The sequence below is a fragment of the Rhagoletis zephyria genome, unplaced genomic scaffold (assembly GCF_001687245.7).
Source record: "Rhagoletis zephyria isolate East Lansing unplaced genomic scaffold, Rhagoletis_zephyria_1.1 Rzeph_scaffold_00986, whole genome shotgun sequence".
NCBI lineage: Eukaryota > Metazoa > Arthropoda > Insecta > Diptera > Tephritidae > Rhagoletis > Rhagoletis zephyria.
Window position 1 is genome coordinate 30,920 of NW_016158070.1, and position 22,016 is coordinate 52,935.

At 35.5% G+C, this 22,016-nt stretch overlaps 1 protein-coding gene across 1 annotated transcript in view; it reads right to left on the reverse strand.

Annotated features, from left to right (window-relative positions):
- LOC108362317 (cystathionine gamma-lyase-like) overlaps positions 1-22,016 on the reverse strand; it is an 80,763-nt gene that overhangs the window by 7,080 nt on the left and 51,667 nt on the right. The window lies entirely within an intron of this gene.

The window sequence follows — 22,016 nt, forward strand, 5'->3', positions numbered from 1 at the left end:
AAACTTTTGTTCGACACTGTACATATAAAAAAATACATACAGTAACTTCTCCCGTTACAATAGTAAAAATATGTAATTTGCTTTGTAGTGCAATCTTGCGGTTCTTTAAATAGATATCAGAAATAAATTCTTCGTATCAATAAACTCCCAAGCACAGGTTTGTATTAAAAAAATATATCCGTAACACTTTATTAAATATTAATCTGCATATTTTATTAATTCGTCAGAATATTTTTTTATGTATGTTACCGCATAACTTTGGACTACGTTATTCGTTTTCTATAATTCTTTTTTAAAGGAAAGGTGGTTCCTCAGAGGTAGTCTCCTACTAATTGAGTGTAGATCCAATAATTGGGTCATAAAGAAAATAACGGTACTCTTAAATTTGTATATGAGAATTGAAGTCGGTTTTGTTTTTTGTTAAAAATTTACTCCAGTGTCCACAGCTTCTATAAAAGAGTCATAGGCCATATTTTTTTGTTAGTTCAATTGTGAAACATTTGTATGAACTGCTTCGGCTAATACTTCGGCTTTTGTTCTCTTTTTATATCGAGGCTNTATATGAGAATTGAAGTCGGTTTTGTTTTTTGTTAAAAATTTACTCCAGTGTCCACAGCTTCTATAAAAGAGTCATAGGCCATATTTTTTTGTTAGTTCAATTGTGAAACATTTGTATGAACTGCTTCGGCTTCGAGGCTAAGTGCATTGTTCGATGGGGTGATATCATTGCCAAACATGATAGTACTTTGTTTGCCATCAATTAACACTAACTTCACGGAGTTACAGTATTCTACATTGATGCGAACCTCAAAAGCTTTGAATAATAATTGCGAGTATGGATTTTAGTTTTTACCGCTCAGGTAGGTGACAGGCCTATAGAAAATATTTCTTAATCAATAATTTTTCAAATACTTTTCGTTTGACACCTATATTATTATACATACTTTATCTTATTCACTTTATTGAATTAAATTTTCGAAATTGGTGGCAACTCGACTCAAAAATATTTTCAGTAGTAAGCCTTCTTAAACCTTTTTAATTTGATACCCATATTGAAATATTTAATTTATCTTACCAATTTTATTTAATTAAATTTTGAAACAGGTGGCAACCCCCCTCAAAAATATTTTCAAAAATATTCTGTAAGCCTTCATAACCTCTTTCTTTTGACACCCATATTGCAATATCTAATTTATGTCATTAACCCTAGAACACACACCCGGGTACAAATGTATCCACTTTCAACTTTGAAGTGTTGTAACTTTTGAACCGCTATACCTCTATACCGGATCTAGGAAGATTATTTAGTTTTGAGTTCAAATTCAAAATTTGAACCAGATCGGACCATTGGTTCAGGAGCTACAGCCTTCCAAACACATTATATACGTAAACACACACCCGGGATACGTTTGTACCCCAATAGTAAAAATCCTCATAATAATAAAAAAAAAAACATTTTTTATATTGTTTTTTTATTTGAAAAATTAAAAATATTCATTTCACACATTATATTATTGACTTTTATTATAAAAATTATAAAAATGCATCTTATATCTAAGGCAAATCATGGCAAATAGAGCAATTTGTTGATGTGACCGAATGTTCAAGACACATTGGCTTCTTACATTTGTCGCACAGCTTTCTGGTTTTTCTACGGCGTTTTTCCTCTTGTGCGTAACATAAATAGCAAGATCCGGACACAGGTTTTGGCGTGCGCGCTGCGGCAGATGTTGATGCTGCTGTTGACACCATTGATTCCACCGGTCGGTTGAAATATGCTTCAATAGCAATTTTAGTCGAAAAATTTCGCGTCACTTGACGATTTATGGCTCTGGCTTCAATAATGGGCATACACAATGCTTCAGCCAAGCTGCGCAGGATCTGCTTACGCTTGTTGTTTGTTCTCCAAGGCAACATAGGGTTATTCAAATCGTAGACAATGTAGGCTGCAAGAGCTGTAATGTCCAACATGTTGAAGAACATCGCTAGTGGCCATCGTTTTGTTTGTCTTTGTGTTGGATATTCCGCAAACATTTGGTCCATTCGATCAACACCACCTTTGGTACGATTATAATATTCAATTATTTCAGGTTTCCCACTGTCAGCTATTTCAGCATCATTATGCATGGTCGAAAGCAAAATTACTACTTTATTTTTTTGGGAACATAAGAGCACATTGTCACATTATTTTTGAAGCCAAATGTCGTTGAACCAATTGTCCTGTTTTTGTTCTGCTTCATTTCTTGAGGAATATATGATTTGTTTTTGCGCAAAGTTCCAACGATCGTGAGTTTCCAGGTGAGAAGCAGTTCTGCAACTGGCAAGGTCGTAAACAAATTGTCCATTGTAATGTTTCGGCCACTTCCTTGGTATTTGGCAGACAAATCCTTCACCACTCGTTCGCCTTGGTTCGTTTCCCTACCAGTTTCTGCTTGGCCAGTATATATTTGTCCATGCAGTGGATATGCATTTGTGGCATCGCAAATCCACCAAACCTTGATACCATATTTAGCAGGTTTTGACGGTATGTACTGCGTAAACCGTGTGCGTCCACGGTAAGGAAATAATTGTTCATCAATCGTCAAGCATGAGCTGGGCTTGTAATGTGCAGCAAGATTATTGTTCATCATCGTCCACAACTCACTGATCGGTGCTGCTTTATCAGTTAGTAAGCGTGTTGCACGAGTGTTTTTATCGTCAAATCTTAGGAACCGCAATATCGAACAGAAACGGTTGACTCCCATTGTGGCGCGATATAAAGGATAGTTTTTGACGCTCCATAAATCTCGAACATGTTCTCCATTGCTATGGTTCGCACCAGTCATAATAAGTATGCCAAAAAATGCATACAGCTCTGTTATTGACACAGGCGTCCATGACTTAGGAGTTGTGTTTGGATGCGCATTGTTGTAAGCATTATAAGTTTCTTTTGCTAACTTATTTGTGTGGCGCATAATTATATCAGCCATTTCAACGTTCATGAAACATTTGAATGTTTGCTCTATTGACAACATTTCAGTGCATCTAGCTGGTCCAGAACGTTCTCTTATAATATTTTGTCTGAGTACCTGACGACTTACATTTGGTTCTTTCATCCACTCAGTACCATCACGTGCAACAAATTTTTCGGCACTAGCAGGTAATTCATTATTTTCTTCTACTTCTTCTTCTTCATCATCCTCATAGTCCGCATAATCAGGTAATACTTCTGCGGCACTTTGCGAAACTTCAGCATCGTCATCAGCAATTTCAATGTCATTGATTTGAATTTCTTCTTCATCTTCTGAGTCAAAGTCATAGGGAGCGTCATCGTCACAAATTTCATCAAATAAAGATTGTATATATGATTCTCGCTGTTCCTCAGTTAGCCTGCATAATAAAAAAAATTAGTATATGTTTCCATTGTTGCTTATTTTACATTTTTTACCTTCTATATGCTGCACTTGATAAATATTCGTTTCTTCTTGAAGTCATTTCGTATCCAGTTATTTATAGTTTCAGTTATATTTATTTTCACTTATATTTTCACTTCTTACACTTTTGAGCACCAAAACAATAATGAAAATATCAACAGGCAGCATTTATAACAACACCTCGTGTGAAAACAACCCTTGCAGCTGCATATAAAATACAAAAACCAGTTATACCAGTGTATTTGCTACCTACGTACCCATATCTTGCGCGACCTTTTTGCACATATCTTTTGAACCAGGTAGAATATTTCAATGAAATAAAAACCGAAATGTGTATTCCACTGTTGCATGTCCTGACTTTATTTGCCCATATCGCTGGAACCAGTAGGAATATTCGAATGAAACAAAAGACAAAATACTTGTTATATATTAAAATATACATTTCAAAAAAAATCATAGAAATCGGTTGAATAAGCATTAAAAAAACCGCAAAATAAGGTACCGGGTACAAACGTATCCCGGGTGTGTTTACGTGGTATTTTCTGGGTGTGTGTTCTAGGGTTAATTTACTTATACTGAAATTTTTAAACAGGTGGCAACTCTCTATTTTTCTTGTTTTAACCATCCGGATATTATAAAAAAAAAACCAAAAAAATAAAAATATTCAAATCGGTCAAGCCGTTTTCGAGTCTTAGCGAGGCTAACGGACAGCAATTAATTTTTGTATATAAAATATCTTCTTTTAAAAATGCGCAGGCTCGAAATTGACTTTAGAGCTATGGTCTGGAGGAAATTTTTTCTTAGAATTTTATGAAGAATACGAATATGCTAGGAACAATGTCGAAAAAATCAATCCATACAAATTGACCCGCCCTAACATACATACATATGTATATTTTCAAGTCGGGTTAAAAAGTCTTCAATGCCCGAATCCCTCATATTTGTAATAAATTACCCTACAAGGCAGCTGAGTATCATATGAGTGTTCATATTATCATTATCGCTAATTACAAAAGTGCTTATCAAAGTATTAATTTTTGTTCAGACCAAGGGAAAAAATTGAGTACTTTCCCCTCAATGTTGTCATCAGAAAATGCTCCTCAGTACTAATAGTCAAACTACTCATTTATGCCATACTACAAAAATAAAAGTGTAAATGTGTTAGAACTTTTGCCTAAACTGCTCAGCAATGTCTTGTAGGGTATGGCTGCTCACTACTGCCATCACAGCCAATAAAATGCATAACCTTACCATTCTGTGAAGGGTTTCCAGATTTTTTCTGCGCGAAATGAGTACCTTAGACCTTTTGCGAGCTCTGAGGATCAGTACTTTTCAGTACACTTTTATTCAGAGCAAAATTATGAATGCATGTAAGTAACAGAAAATACTGTAAAACGCCAGAGTACTTCGTTTTAAAAATATTTTGGTATAAAAATAAAATTTAGTTCGCAAAAACTAAAAATGTTATTCATTTTAATATGAGTGTACAAATTAACATGTAGTATAAATACCAAGACGAATCTATACAAGGTGATGCTACTGGATCAGCTGATCTTGTGTATTTGTTACGCCTCACGGCTTCCAATGTCAAATTGAAAAATTTAATTTGAATTTCCACACACTCTTACAGATTTTGACAGTTTCTGCCGCCAAAGCAAAAACAAAATACATGTAAATTAGTGTTTTTACTCCTGCTATCAACCTATATTAATTTGCCTTGATAAATACCCTTATTATTTAGTATCATTGTACACAGGAGCCAGTATATTAGGTTTGTTCTACAAGCTACTTGTAGCAAAACTCTAATGGCTAGATTCAGTAAGCAGTCTCTAGTCACTAATAGAGACTTTTCGTGGTGAAAGTCGATTTTGAGACTATTTGGTATTCAGAGAGCTGTCTCACATCTCTAGTCTCAAAAAAAAGACACTAATTTGTCAGCTGGTTGAGGGCAGGTCACAGGTCAGAAAATCATTCGGTTGGCAACACTGAAAGCGAAAGGCACGCGGCTCTTAAATTTCGATTTAATTTTATTAAAAAATATTAAATAAATAAGGGAAAAACAAAGTTTATACTCTAAGGTGGAATCCAACAAGCTGCAAAAGAGAAAAGTAGCAACAACCATGGATTTGGATACGGGAGGTGGCTCCTCCAAAAAGGAGCGAAAAAAAATTAAAAAGCGCGAAAGAAAAGCAAATTCCAAAATGGAGGCGGGAAAAATGGAAACTGAAAACATGGCCACAGACATTTCTTTAGATTCTGAAGAGGACGAAACTAATTCAATTGAAAAACCGCGACTCAAAAACGCATCGGAAAAAGTTATGAACTATGAAAAGGACCACAATGGACCATTCATAGTCTACATCGACACCATTGAAAGAAAACCAATCAGTAATATAACTGTAGCATTACTATGTACAAGGCTAGGATTTGACGACATTGAGGTAAGAAAAGTAGGATTTGGCCGCTGCAAAAGCAATACAAAGAATGCTGAAACTGCAAATAAATTATTAATTAACTTGGGCTTCAAAGCAAAAGGCTATGAACCAAAAATATTTAACCATCTCATATCAAAAGCAGGAATCATTTATGATATTCCAATAGACGTGTCAGATGAAGAACTTTCTGAGTACCTAAAATCAGATATTCCAATCATTAAAATCCAAAGACTTTTTAGAGGTCCAAAAGTCACCAAAACTCCTACGGAAAAGTGAAAATATTTTTCAAGGGCACGAACTTGCCAAAATACGTTTCATTTGCATCAACAAGAATTACTGTCAAGACCCATATAATGGTACCCCAATGCTACAAGTGTTACAGATATAATCATTTTGCCCTGCACTGCAAGCAAGCAACCCAAACTTGCTATAAATGCGCCGCAAATCACGAAAACAACCCTGAATGCCTACTCATAAAATGTTCGAACTGTGGTCAAGACCACGTTGCCACCGCGAAAAACTGCCCTCACAGAGAGAAAGAGTATGCTATTAAAAAAGTAATGGTAGCAGAAAATCTCACGAAATACGAAATTAAAGAACGTTATCCACACCTGTTCAACAAAAAACCTGANCGCGAAAAACTGCCCTCACAGAGAGAAAGAGTATGCTATTAAAAAAGTAATGGTAGCAGAAAATCTCACCAAATACGAAATTAAAGAACGTTATCCACACCTGTTCAACAAAAAACCTGAATTACAAATTACAAACCTAAACAAAGAATTCCCAGCCTTACCATCTAACAATAACAACAACATACAGAACAACCATATCGAAGCAGCTAAATCTATGCATAGATACATGCCATATTCTAAATTANCCTTACCATCTAACAATAACAACAACATACAGAACAACCATATCGAAGCAGCTAAATCTATACATAGATACATGCCATATTCTAAATTATTATCCAATAATAGACACGTAAACAAAGTTCGTACCTCTACACTTCAGCAAAGAATTACCGCAATTCAATCTCCTAACAAAAAACAACACAAGAAAATATTATCAATAACCTTAACTGTGAGATCAATCGCCAAATGGCCACATGGTCCGCCTCCACATCTACAAAAGATTTGCAAGAATTCTTAAAGAAAATAAAAAACGACATAAACAGATTTAACATAAGATTAGATTTAGACATACTTAACAAATCCCAGTAATGTCTATAACAATAGCACAATACAACATCCAAAGTCGCAAAAAAGAAACAAACAAAGAACTCTTAGAAATCTTTTTAAACAACAACAAAATAGACATAGCAGCTATATGTGAAACATGGATACAAAACAACTCAGGAACAAGCATAAACAACTACAATTTCGTTTGTAAATGTAGACCGGATGGTTACGGAGGGGTAGGCATTTATATACGGAAAAACATCCATACTGCAGATCAATATTGACGAAACCATTGGTATAACCACTTTAAATCTAAAACAGAACTACAACATAATCGCCACTTATATAACACCCAGAATAAATAATAATCAGTTCAATTCAAGAATTGATAGCATTTTTACCTGGGCGAATAGACAGCAAACAAACTCATTAATTACAGGAGATTTTAATGCGAAATCTGCATTATGGGGAAACCTTATCACAGACCGTAAAGGTGAATTGCTCGAAACAACTTCAATTAACAACTTTGCATGTATCAATGACGGAAGCCCGACGTACACACCCCCAAACGCGACAGAATCGGCGATAGACCTAACTTTCTTCAACGGTGATATAACTCAAATTTCCTGGAAAAGACATAATTTAAAAATTACTAACAGCAATCACTTACCAACTATAACAACTATCAATAATGAAATAAGGAACACAAAAACAAGGAAAATATTAATCAACAGAGTAATAAATGAATTAAACCATACAACATTCCCAACCAATATCATAGACATACAAAGTATTATTAAAACTACAATAAACAGACACACTATAAATATTCCTGCAAACAATAAATTTGTACCCAAACCCTGGTGGGATAAGGAATGTACGAAACTAATCAGACTTCGCAATGCAGCCAGGGCAAAATACCTTCTGCAAAACTGCAACGAAAATTGTACAGCATTGGCTGAATCAATAAAAAAGCTGAGAGACTATATCAAAGAAATTAACAAAAATAACTTCCAAAAAACTACTGACGAACTATCGCATACCACAAACATGAAACAGTTCTGGAAAACCACCAAAAACATTAAAAAGTACAAATGTGAAAAAATCAATCTAGGAAACTCCTGGACAGAACAACAAAAACAATCGTTTTTGTCGATGGTCGCAGGAAGTTATTGCTCTAACAATTCTACAATAAGGATACAAAATAATTCTTCGCCTAAACTATCATCAACCAATTTCATGGAATTTATTACAAGCAGAAACCCCAGCTCCGCGAAAGGATATGACGGAATCAGCTACCAAATGATACAACAACTTTCAACAGAACAAAAGCTAGCAATATTCAAATCATTAGAGGAAATTTGGAATTCAGGCAGAATCCCTGAAGCCTGGAGAATAATCAAAGTTATACCGATCCGGAAACCGAAAACCGATCTGTCTAATATTCTAAATTACAGACCAATAAACTTACTCCCGACATTTTTAAAAATTATTGAAAATCAAATCAAGGAAATGATAGAAAAGCAAACAACAGAACTAAATATACTACCAGAACGGTCTTACGCATTCAGAAAGAACAGATCAACATCAACCTGTATAAACGATGTTATACTATCAGTAGAAAAGGCGAAAATGGAAGGTAATCAAGTAATGGCGGCTTGTGTTGACATAAGCAAAGCGTTTGGGTCAGTAGATAGCAACATCTTAGCAAAAATTTTAAATGATATCAACATAACAAAAAATATAATATCTTGGATTTGGTCGTATTTAAGTGAAAAAATTCTGATTATAGAAGACAGTCGCAAGACTACAACACAAGGACTATGTCAAGGCAGTGGATTAAGCCCGCTTCTGTTCAATATTTATACAATGAGCCTACACACGATAAGCAATAGAAACTGTACACTATTCCAATACGCAGACGATTTCTTCATCATCTGCCATAACTACAACGTACTTAGGACGAAAGAAATACTTCGCAACGCGATAACCCAATTCAATGAGAAATGCAAAGAACTAAAGTTTAAAATAAACCCAAACAAATCAAGCATTGCACATTTTAACCGCAATCAGGAAGCTATCCATATCCAACTTGACAACGTCGCAATCAATCAAGTCACTACAATCAAGTACCTCGGCCGAATGATCTCAACAAATAACTCCATTACTGAACATGTAAGGAAAATAACAACAGATATTAACAAAACAGGTAATTTCATGAAAATACTGAACGGATGCAAATACGGATCTCACCCAACCACTGGACTACAATTATATAAAACAATAATCAGACCAAAGCTAGAATATGCAGCTTCATCTTTCGCAAATACTAGCCAAACAGCATTATCAAAACTTAAAGTATGTATGAACGCACAACTTAGAAGATGTATGGGTCTAATCAGATCAACACCCATCAATATCATATACCACATGGCTGCTGAACTCCCACCTCATCTAAGATTTCAATTCGACACAGCTAAAGAAATAGCAAAATGTTTTGCATACAATCTACCTGCCAAAGAGATATTAACAAAAAATATATTCATAAACACCAGCTATACCAAAACATACCAGACATTCCAAAATATATTCAATAATATATAGACCCAAATGTGAACAAACAAACAAAATACAAACCCAACTAAAATTTTTTCCAAGAGGCAAAAGCAAATCATCAACGTCTAAAGAAATTACTCTACAAATATAAAAAAAAAAATAGAAAAATTAAAAACCGATGAAATTGAAATAATTTATACTGATGGATCAATCAAAGAAAACTTTACAGGAGCAGCGTTTCACCATGAAGCACGAAAAATTACAAAAAGTTTTTACATCAACGAAGTACTTTCATCAATGACAGCTGAACTAATAGCAATTGATAAAGCCATAAATTATGCTATTGATAACAATTTCAAAAAAGTCGCGATATTAATAGACAGCCTCAGCGGTTTAATGGCCATTGAAAACAAGCACAACAACTTTATCATTAACAGCATTATAACGAAAATTAATAACAGTTTAGATTCGATCGAATTTCATTACATACCAAGCCATACCGGCATTAAAGAAAACGATACCGTGGATGTAGCAGCAAAAAACGCGAAGGAAGGCGGACAAGAAACTTATTATAAACTCACTTTGAAAGACAGTTACATTAAAATATACCAAATAATAAACCAAAAATGGCAAACGCAGTACTCAAATGAAACACAAACTAAAGGAATAAATTATGGCCTTGTTTTCCCCCTGATAAACAAGAAACCATGGTTTTCCCACAAAGCTTTCAAATCCAAAAAATCTACAAACATCAAAAAGATCAACAAAATAATAAGCGGACACGGTTTCTGCAAAGTAACGCTAAACAAAATGAACATCCAGGATGAAATAAATTGCGATATCTGCAATGTACCTGAAAATATCGACCATATAGTTTTTGAATGTAATAAATACAACACTGCAAGAGAAAAATTCCCAACCTTATGTCAAACTGACTCGCTTGTAAACTTCATGAACGCAGGAAGTTACAATCAACTATTAAAATTTGCATAAATTTATTAAAGAAACTGAACTAGACGTATAAATAAGCACAAACATAAAACGAATTAGTCGTGGCGTTATAGCTTCATTAGAAGCAGGGCCAATAACATAAATCAACAAACAAACAAACAAACAAGTCAGAAAATTTACACAATATGGAGGAAGAAATAATTGCTTTTTATTTATGTGCGAAAAAACTCGAAGCTGAAATAAGGTATCTTTTATTAAATTAATATTTTTAATGAATAAACGTAAATAACAATTTTTTTGTCTTATAGAAATGCCCAGAGGTGAAATCTAAAATGTTTGCGTGATAAAGATCCGTTTGCACTGGATGAAAATACTTTCAGGGACTTCTTTAGACTTCCAAAATCTTTATGCTGGGACCTTATCCAGGGCTTAAAACCGCACGACAGCCGCAAATTTGGAATTTCATTTGAGCTTCGAGTAAGTTAATTTGGAATATTAATGTAGAATCGCGGCACTAAACGTTCCTTTGATTTTAGTTTATTTCAGTTTTGTACTTTCTCTCCAATGGATCGTATCAAAGCTGTGTGGGAAGTGGTCACTTCTGTGCTATGAGTCAAGCTAGTGTTTCACGCAATATTAATTATATTTGCAGACTTGTAGTCGAACACAAACATAGTGAAATTAGCTTTCCCAATACGACTGAACAATACAACAATATAATAAATAATATAAAAAAAAAACTTTTTAATATACAACGCTTTTATAAATGGACTAAAAAGTAGAAAATAATACTTCTCAGTCCCATAGAATTTGTTTTGATAACTTTTGATTTTGAAATTTTAGCAAAAGTCATTATAAACAATCTATGAAATTGAAAATGAAAAACGTGTTGCGTGGCGACATCTAGATGTCATCTACCTCCCCCTATTCACTATGCTTTTTTATAGGAGCTTTTCAAAGCTTTGCTTTATGGTGTCGGACACACAACATTGAAAGTTTCTGGAACACAACAGTGAAAGTTTCTGGAACACAACAGTGCAAGTTGATAAAAGCGTTGTAAAAAGAGGGTAAGTTGTGTATTCAATCTAACACATAAATATATGAAAAGCACAACAAGTTCGGCATAAAGGGCGTAATTGGTGCAATAGACTGCACTCATATTGCCATACTTGCGCCTGTTTCGTTAACACCAAATATTGTGGCTCATGATTACATGAATCGCAAGGGATACTATAGTGTTAATGTTGAAGCGGTAAGTATACATACATATACATATGTACATATGCAAACGTTTGTGTAAAAAGTATTACAAATATGTAGTATTTCGCAGTTAATAAATAAATCCACCCTTTCCATAGGTTTGCGACCAGGACCTCATCTTCCGCCACATTAATGCTCGCTTTCCTGGTTCATGTCACGATTCCGGCATATGGACGACATCACCAGCAAGAATAAAATTAATAAGGGAATATTCTCCTGGTTCTTTTAGGTGGCTTCTTGGGGACTCTGGCTATCCCTTAGAGCCATGGCTTCTAACGCCTATTGCCAACCCTTCATCACCCAGTGAAAACCAGTTTAATAAAGTGCATATAAGGGCGAGGAACTGTATTGAGTGAGCCTTTCGCTGCTTATCTATGGAACGAGTGCTCAAATATTCACATTTAAATGTTGGATTTTTTGTATATACTTGTGCAATATTTCACAATATGTTGCAAAAATGTGGCATTTATATAGATGAAGACGGTAGCGTATCTCCTGAAGACCAGCCTTTTCATGACTCCCTCAATACAGTCGAACCGACTCAGTACTACTCAAAAGGGAAAAGAGCTCGCCAAACATGCTTAAACGCATTAGCAACGTTAAACTTAAAAATAGTATTTGTAAAGATGATCTTATATACTATATTCTAACATTCATTAATTTTCACATAGTTAACTCATATAAAACCAGGTCAAGTGATGCAGGAAAATTCCGGCAATTCATGGATTTTTCAAAGATGTACAGTCAGTGTCAAGTGTAAGTGTACACCTTGTTCTAACACATTCTGAGATAGGGTGCTTTTCAATCAAATTCTGAAATAGGGTTTTGTTGAAAAAATTCCTGAGATAGGGCGTTTTCGAATTGGCTGCCGAGATAGGTCGATCTAGGTAGATAGGTCTTCCACTCAGCCATCGATATATAGTTCATTCTTTAACATAAACAATACAAATAAAAGTTTCACACTTTATATAAAGTTCGCAAAAAGTCGAACAATTTTCATTAAAATTTCAAAATTGTTATTTCTAGAAAATTTTTGAGTATTTTTAAACAATGAAAATTGTACCAAGGATTGGCATTTCGACCACACCATCAATCACGGCTGCCCCGAACGTATCTAGTGCTTGCTGCTCAAAGGCTTGCTATCAGCCTTTGCCTTTCGTGCCCTGGAGCGGACCTGATTTTTCCAATGGCTCAGGCACTGAAAATACAGTTTTTATATGTTACATTCAGTATTTTAGTTGGATATGGTTTAGTTATTTGCCCAATGATTTCAGGCTATTGTGTCCGAATTGGTCACCCTACCAAAAAGTTTTTAAACACTTTTAGTCAAGGGTATACACTTTATACTGTTTATCGAGTTTACATTTCTGGTGTCAAAATGCTAATTTTAGCCCATTTTCCAATGGTTCCCCAGGGGTCTGTAGAAGGTTTCGAGGGATCAGGTATGACCTTTTATAAAGTATGAACTGTGCTTTTTCTTGTGCGTTGGATATTAAGACCCACGCCATGCGCTTGTGATGTGGGATGGCATTAATTGATTGTTGAGTTTGGCGAAATTCAAAGGATTTCTAAAAAATCTATACGCTTAAAAGTAGTAAATAAAAAATGTAACAAATATATTCTTATGAAGGCTTTTCAAAAACGAAATTTTTTATATTTTTAATGAATTTCACTGCTTATTAAATGCGTTTAAAACCTATTTTTGCATGTTATTGATAAATGAATGTTTGTTGGACTTTTTTATCATCTCCCACTGGGACATGCTATCCACTGACTGTCTCTGTTTGTTTTCACCACAAATTGTTGGTGAATTTTTTGTGACTCCCTCTCACTGAATAGCCAAATCATCTCAAGTCACAAAAATAGTTACTAATTGCTAGTCTCAAATCTAGTGACTTGAGATGAGATTGATTTACTGAATCCCGGGGTAAAACTTACTTGTGGAACGTGTATGTGTAACTCGAAGTGACTTAGAGTAGCTTGTGGAACAAACCTAATAATAGGTAATACGTATGACATATTTGAATACCAATCATGGGATCATTTCCACTTTCAGTGTTTAAATAGTTAAAGAATTCTTAACATTTCATTTTAAAATAACTTTTAATTTGGAGTTCGCCTTCAAAAGTTTTATTTAGAAGTCGCTTTGATTCCTAATGGAAGTTGTAAATAAACTCCGAACCCATGTATGTAATCGGAAAAGATGGTATCCATTTCAGTGGCCGCAAAGTAAAAATTAGAGCCCGTAGCTATATCAAGATTAACACGAAAACTGTGCTGGAATGTCGCCGAACCCTACTGCAGATGGCTAAACAGAGCAGTTTGAATCTCGTTTGCTTTCTAGAGGTGCAAAACTATCGATAGTCAGGCCATCGATAGTTTTCGAGATTATTTTCAAAACTATCGATATATCGTCGATAGTATCGTATTTATATGGTTTTGGCTCAATTTTCGTATGAAGATTTCCTTAAGAATATATTCCGAAATTACGTTTCGATAACCTTGTAAACTGCTGACACTTTTTTAATTGTTTAACCGTTAAGTTAGAAGTAAAGTTATTGAAAACTTAAATTGAGTTGAAATGGAATAAAATTGGGCGTACTGAAATTTTATATTTGTGGTTTTCGATATCCTCCGTCATATATAAGACATTCATTTTTTATCTGAGAGGTAATGGTTTTTATCTACCTTTTATTAAATAGTAGATAGATAATATTGAAAGTTTTGGTATAAATTAATTTGTATCAGTTTTTTTAGCAGTATTTTAAAAGATGCAAGGTTTTCCGTCATTTTCGAAATTTGACATTACTCTTTTAAAAAAATAGCAACCAAATTTTTAGTTCAACTTGGATATTTAAGAGAAATGAAAAGAAAAGAAGAAATAAAACTAAAATAAACACTGAATCACATGTCTGTCGGACTATCGATAGGACCAAAAAACAATCGATAGTAGGGAAAAATAAAAAACATCGATACTATCGATAGTGCCATCGATAGTTTTGCATCTCTATTGCTTTCCCTATAACAGAGATTTGTATAGAAGAACAAACCTGCAGGGGATGAGGGAACCATTAGCAAATAAAAGATGGATACTGAGCACGACATGCGGGATATCTAGGCAAACGTGGACTAGATGAATCGAAAAAAACCTCGAAGTTTACATTTGTTGAAAGCAGAGAAGTTATCCAACACCAAGAGCTCAAAACGGCCCTTATCTTATAGGTAAACATGCGGAACAGCTCAGAGTGCCGGTTTGCTGATGATGCACAAGCTTCAAATACTAGGAGGAAGGGGAGACAATTCCTCATATCTTCAGTAATACAGTATATTTTGCTTTGCTGTCTTTATACTTATGTGCACATTTAAGATAACTACCCCTAAATGCGCATCAGCTGCATTAATTTTAACATTTATGTATAAGGAAACTGCTCCAATAGGTGCATTCAACATATCTGCACATTAGCCATACCTACCATAAACATTATGCAACTATTATCAATTATCAAAGAAAGTATTACTTTACCTGTACTGGCTCTACACTTACCCCAATTTTACAAGCATTCATTTATTTTGCGGCGGCCGCTGTGGTGTAGTGGTAAGCAGTGGTCAAAGCAACATCGCAAAAATATAGAAAAGGTTTTTTCTTAACAGCGGTCGTCCCTCGGCAGGCAATGGCAAACCTCCGAGTGTATTTCTGCCATGAAAAACAGCTTCTCATAAAAACACAATCGCCGTTCGGAGTCGGCGTAGAACTGTAGGTCCCTCCGCTTTGTGTGACAACATCGCACGCCACAAATTGGAGGAGAAGCTCGGCCAAACACTAACATATGTGTAATCGCCAATCTATTATTATTTTTATTATTCATTTATTTTGCTCATCTTGCAGAATAACGAAAAACGGCTATCATTTTATGTAGTTATATAGACAGTTAAATACCATACGGAAAAAACTTCGTTTGCAGTAATATCTACGTGGTAAGTGCTCCTCCGTTATTTGGTTTTATAGGGATTCGGAAAACTTCCTCATTAAAGCATATGCTTTTTTCGGTTAAGCGCACAAGTTCTTCGTGTAAAGAAGGAAGGACAGCTAAGCCAAATATACTGTTATCCTACACTCTCCAGGAGCAGGTTGCGTCAATTTGGGTCACATTTCTTTGACGAAGTACGAGTGAGTGACCCAAAAAAGTTCAGAAAGGGGGAGTGCAATTTTTCCAGTTGGGGGCACAGAGGCGTTCTGCTTTAGGGCACCTATCTATTTACCTACTATCTAGCCTTTTCTCAACTTCACAACTTATCTAAATGGATGATTGAATGGCGAGAGGTAGGGTGGCTGGAAGGAGTAGTGCAAGGATAGATCGAAGCTTTGTGGAAGGGTTGATGGGAAGAGTCTTCTGTCACGAGCTCTCTAGACTGTTGCAGCAGTTTTAAGAGTCTGCCCTTAGAAAAGAAGTGTACACACTGCACAAGGGTGTGAAGTCGATAAGTGACGTAAGCAAATACTATGACAGTCCTGTTGCAATAAGGATGCTAAGCTCATAAATGCTCTCAATGCGTTGAAATAGACTTTTTATAATTGGAATGTCCTGCCGATCACAATTAGCAGGGCGTAGGTGTACAAATACACTACCGTGGGGCGAAACGCATACACAAAATCAGCTGATCTAGTAACGCCACCTTGCATGCAGCCCTTATTACTGAACAGTGGCACATGAATCATATTTATCGTGAATATTGGCATAAGTCAAAACTGTTTATGCTTTTAGGGGAAATAACGACATTTTTCGTATTGTGCCGTTGTTCAATAAACTAGTGGAGTTCCTTTCGTTCAGCTACTTAGGAGTTCATACTTTTTTCGTATTTTTTTCAGTCGAGCCTTTACTAAATCCTTTAGAAAAAATCATAATTTGAGTGCTTACATATTTTCCATACAGAGTCGCTGCAAATAATGTGGAATAATTACGTTCCAAGATATATTACATATTGCTAATTTACGAAACACAAAACCTTTAATTGGCTGAACTGAAAAATATTAAATTTTGAGTTGTGTCAATATTGCAGAGGACCATCGATTTGTACATATACCTAGAATGAAACCAATATTACACTGTGCGACACTAAAAAAATACCTGGGAAGTTATGTACATTTTTTGGTAGGTTTTTTCAAGTAAAACAAGACTCGAAATATGAAATTTGCCAAACACCCAAAATCTTGATTTACCGTTATAAAACTGTTTTTTTCGTACTTTTGCGCAGTTATAAGCCTGTAACTTAGTTGATTATGAACCAAGTTTCAGTTTATTGCCGGGTTTAAAAAGAAGAAACTTGGGCCTTTTGAACGATATATATGCAAATAAAGAAGCCTAAGAGATCTGTGTGTATTTACCCAGAAAACATATATTTTGTGACTTTTTCAGTTTTGGGGCTAAATTGATTGTAAAACTAAATGTAATAACGGAAAAACGAGAGTTTATTTTCAAAAATCGGACGTAAGTTAACTGAGTTATTACACTTTTTATTTATTTATTTTTTTAATCCTAATTTTATTGTCACCTGTATTTGTTACATTTAACAACTGTATTAGTTGTCACAAGATAATACTTTAGTAACATGAATGGAGTGTGCCCACTGGCACAACCAATACTTTCTCGCAATCAACTTGTATACTCAACTAAGAAGATCTTTTGTGTTTTTTTCCTCAGCCGAGTGAAAACGTTTCGGCAGGATGTCATTTCTGTTATAAGGGGTTAGGGTGGGTTTTCAGTCCAGATTATAAGAGACAGTTTGTTTTTTGATTTCCTCTGCAACGGTTAGGACTTTAAGACCACGATTCAGTTGCTCATTTGTGACATAATATGGTGCGTTAACACTACTTCTGAGAGTTTTTGATTGGAATCTTCGAAGTATTTCTATGTCAGAGTTTGCTGCAGTTTTATAATAGTAGAGTTTATGAGAAGTTTATTATCAATAGATAATTGAGAGCGACGATTCATAAGCCATTGCCGATTAGTAAGTTTAAGTCCTAGGGCCTTTCGTTTTGAAAATATATGCGTTCTCTAGTTTAGCTTTCTATCAAGGTGCATACCAAGATATTTAGTCTCGTTGCTTTGGGGTATATAACCACCATTCAGTTTGACGGGCGGAGAGGGATATCGCTTGAGGGTGAATGCCACCTGGATGGATTTTGACTCATGGGACTTTATTCGCCAATCGTTTAACCAGAGAGCTATCTCATTTAAGCCTCCCTGAAGTTTGAGTGAAGCCAAATTAGGGTCAGCATCCACTGATAAAAGAGCAGTATCATCAATAAAGGTACCGACGGTGATTCTTTCCGAAGTAGGGAGGTCATATGTGTAGAGTAAATATAGGATTGGGCCCATAACGCTTCCTTGGGGTACGCCTGCTAAGCCTTCATGAAGTTTGGACTGTTCCATACCCTGTTTGATGAAGAATAGCGATTTTTAAGGTAGGACTGAATAAAGCTTGTGAAATATCGAGGAAGGCAGCACTTTTACAATACTTTTTTTGGTCGAAGACAGAGTAAATCTTTTTAACCAGCCTGTGGACTCGTTCAATTCTGCTGTGTTTTCTCCTGAAGCCAAATTGATGATTGGGTACATGAACCAAAAAGACAAGATCACGCGGGCAGGAGAGTAGCCCGTTAGAATCGCATTAAGGAAAAAAGTTGAACGATTTTGACATTAGCCGTTTATTTACATTTCTTCGTTGCTTACAATTTGGTGGTGGCTTTTTACTGCAATTTTCTTCATTTTCGCTTGTGACAACGTGTGTACACATAAGATAAAGAATAATTTAACACAACGGCATGATTTTTAGAAGAATTTGCATAATAAAAATGATTTTTCATGCGTTCAACAATTTCGCGGTTTTCTCCGTTCTCTTCGTTGTTTACTTCTTACAACAAAGATGGCGTCGAGATTTCGGCAGCTAGAAAATAACTTTTTTCGTTCTTTCCGTCCCGCGTGATCTTGTGTCTTTCGTTCATGGATTGGGTATGAGTTTTCGCTCTTCTATGATTGGAAGTAACCTCTTAAGGAACAAAACTTCCATGCGTTTGGAGATTGTGGGTAGTAAGCTAATTGGTCGATATGATTCTACTTTATCAGCACTTTTTCCGGGTTTGAGAATCATTTTTATTTGTGACACCTTCCATAAAACCCGTAGTAAGGACGGCATTAAGCAAGTAAGTCAAAAAAGTGAGACCTTCTTTGGTTTATTTTTGGCTATACAACCAAAAAATTGTTGCTAGACCGTTTTTTTTTTAATTTGACGTTTTCTACGATCGCAAATTATGCCCATCCCGAGAGCCGCATTAAATACGACGAAAAAAGTTTTGAACGTCCCATTGGTTAAAGCTGAAAATGTTGTCCTACCACCACTGCATTAAAAGCTGGGATATATGAAACTAACTCGCAGTCTTGCAAAACACTAGTTTTTTCGTTATTAAATTTAGTTTTACAATCAATTTAGGACTAGTATTGTTTTCGTATAAAATAGTGCTTAGAAAACCTTACCACAATTTAAAAAAGGTGAAAAAATTAAAAAAAAGTGTTTCTTTATTCACAATATGTATAGTGCGAAAGGTCCAAGTTTCTTTTTCTTAAACCCGGCAATAAACTGAAACTCGGTTCTTAATCAACTTATAAGTGCGCAAAAGTACGAAAAACTGGGTTTTAACGGTTTTGGGGGTGTTTGGAAAATTCCTTACCAGGTATTTCTGCTTTATTCTTTTTTGTAGCACTGTGTAATCAGTGTTTAAAAATTTAAGAAACCCAGAAAAACTGAAAAACGTTGAAAAAATCAGTGGTGGTACTAATTATAAGCCAAATGACAAATACGGTGAAGGCCACAAAGAAGTAAAAAAAAATTATAGCTGAGAGGGGATGAAAACACACATGTTTTTTTAAGCTTTGTAAAACCAAAAGAAATTTTTAATTATTAAATTGTAAAAAAAAGCAAAAAAAAAGTTAGTTGTGAGTAGCAACGTAGATTTACGGACGGACGTGCAGATAAACGGACAGACAGCGTGGTGATCAGCGATCGCGGGTATGAAAACCAGGTTGTACATCACGATCCAGAAAATAAAGGTCGCGCCATTCGCGGACCGCTAACCCTCTCTTCGTCGATTTGACAGCATCCAAACATTCGCTGACGTCACACAATACTTTTGTTTACATTTTCTGGTTCTTGACATTTTAGGTTATTTCAACTTCACAAATTTCCAAATTCGGAAGACTTTGAGCGTTGCTTTGTTTTTTGTTAAAACTTATAAAAAAAGTTATAAATTAAAGAAAAAAATGAGGTGTGCAGTGGTTAATTGTGCTAGTGTAAGTGCCAAAGGATCTGGTGCGGTTTTTTTAGTTTTCCGGCCGACATTGAGTTGGTGGAAAAGTGGATCCAGTTCTGCAGTTCGGAGACCAACGATTTTCAACGCCCGAACCAGCGTCATCTGTGTAAAACACTTCACCACTGATGACTTCGAGAACGAGCTTCAATATAAAATGGGTAAGTTATACTATTTAATTCGCCAATAAACACTTATTGGATTTCGTGAGGATGGTGTGACTCAGGAGTAAATTTCACGAAAGGTAGCCGCCCTCATCGTAAATATGAAACCCCCGGAAGCTTATATTTTTCACTTTTCAGTAACACTGCATTTTATTAAAAGAAATGTTTTAAATTGTGTTAGGCTACGCTGAAAAGCGTAAACTAAAGCGGGGCGTTGTGCCGACAATTTTCAAGCCTGCTGCGGAAATACCAGATCCTGACAAGGAAGCCCAGCAGCAAGTGTACAAAACCATTGTGAGCGATCTACTGGAGCAGCCCACTTCCAAAGGCATTACAAGTTTATATAGTTGAAGTTCTCCTAGTTATAAAAAAGTACATTTCAGAAGCCGAAGGTCTTATGGGCCATAACCGCGCGGACGAGGAGAACTGTGGCATATTGCCATATGCGTTGACGCCTCTGTGTTCCCCACATCGTGCCACAACACCTAGCAAGGTGTTTTACTATGACAGCACGCTTAAGGAGGTTGAGGATCTGCAAGAAAATTGTAAGTTCAAAGTTTAATTAAATTTACATACATACATATATATATATATCTATACAAACCATATTAAAATTTTTTTTGTTTATACGTATTTATGTAGACGAGCTTCATTACGCGAAAACGCTTTTCTCAAAAGCGAACACAGCAGGCAACAAAGCGAGATTGCGGGTTTAAAGCGAGAAGCGCATTTGCAGCAGAAAAGGCATGACTGGGAAGTGGAGTCATTGCGTAAGAGCTTGTCGGAGGTGAGGATGGAGTTGGCAAGTGTAGAAGAAAAGTTGGCAAAAATTTTCTCTGTTGGTCAGATCAGCAAGATGAAAAAAGGCACGAAGAGGCCAACTTGGACGGAAAAGGACATAGCGCAGTCCATTACGCTATATGCTGCAAGTCCAAAGGCATACCGTCTGCTGCACAAGCAAGAATTTCCACTTCCTGGAGTTCGCACCTTGCAACGTTGGGCCCAGAAGGTTGACATTTCTAGAGGACTAATTCAACCAGTTTTCAAACTGCTCGGAGCCTCTACTCACATGACCACCACCCAGAAGCTATGTGTTGTGAGTTTCGACGAAATGAAAGTCAGACAGACTTACTGTTATGATGTTTCGTCGGACTCAACACTAGCGCCCGTGAATTATGTTCAAGTTGCTATGCTTAGTGGTAAGTACTACAATCAACTTTGTTACTTTGATGTTATGATTTTAAAATGTATATATATTTTTAGGTCTTATGTCAAAGTGGAAACAGCCTGTGTTTTCTATCTGGGTCTACATACACAATACCATATATACACAAAAGGCCCTTTTCAGGGCCGCAAAAAATTAACAAAGAGATCAATTTTTGACTGTCGTGATAACGAATAAGAAATGTACATATGAGTAGTCCACTTGCAAACAGCGTTATGTGATGTTATAATAGAAAGCCATAAATTTGAAAAAACGACTACGACAACAAGTAACATTTAAATTTAATCTTTTTTATTATTACCTAAAAATTTGGATAAAAAAGAGCCTTATTAAATTGTAACGTAACATAACATGTCATAAGATAACATTAAAAGTCTATACGACCTAAAGCAGTTCTCTAAGTTCATCAGAAGATGGATACTTTTGAAAGTTTATAAATAAGTATGATAGCGACTTTTTGAAGAAGACT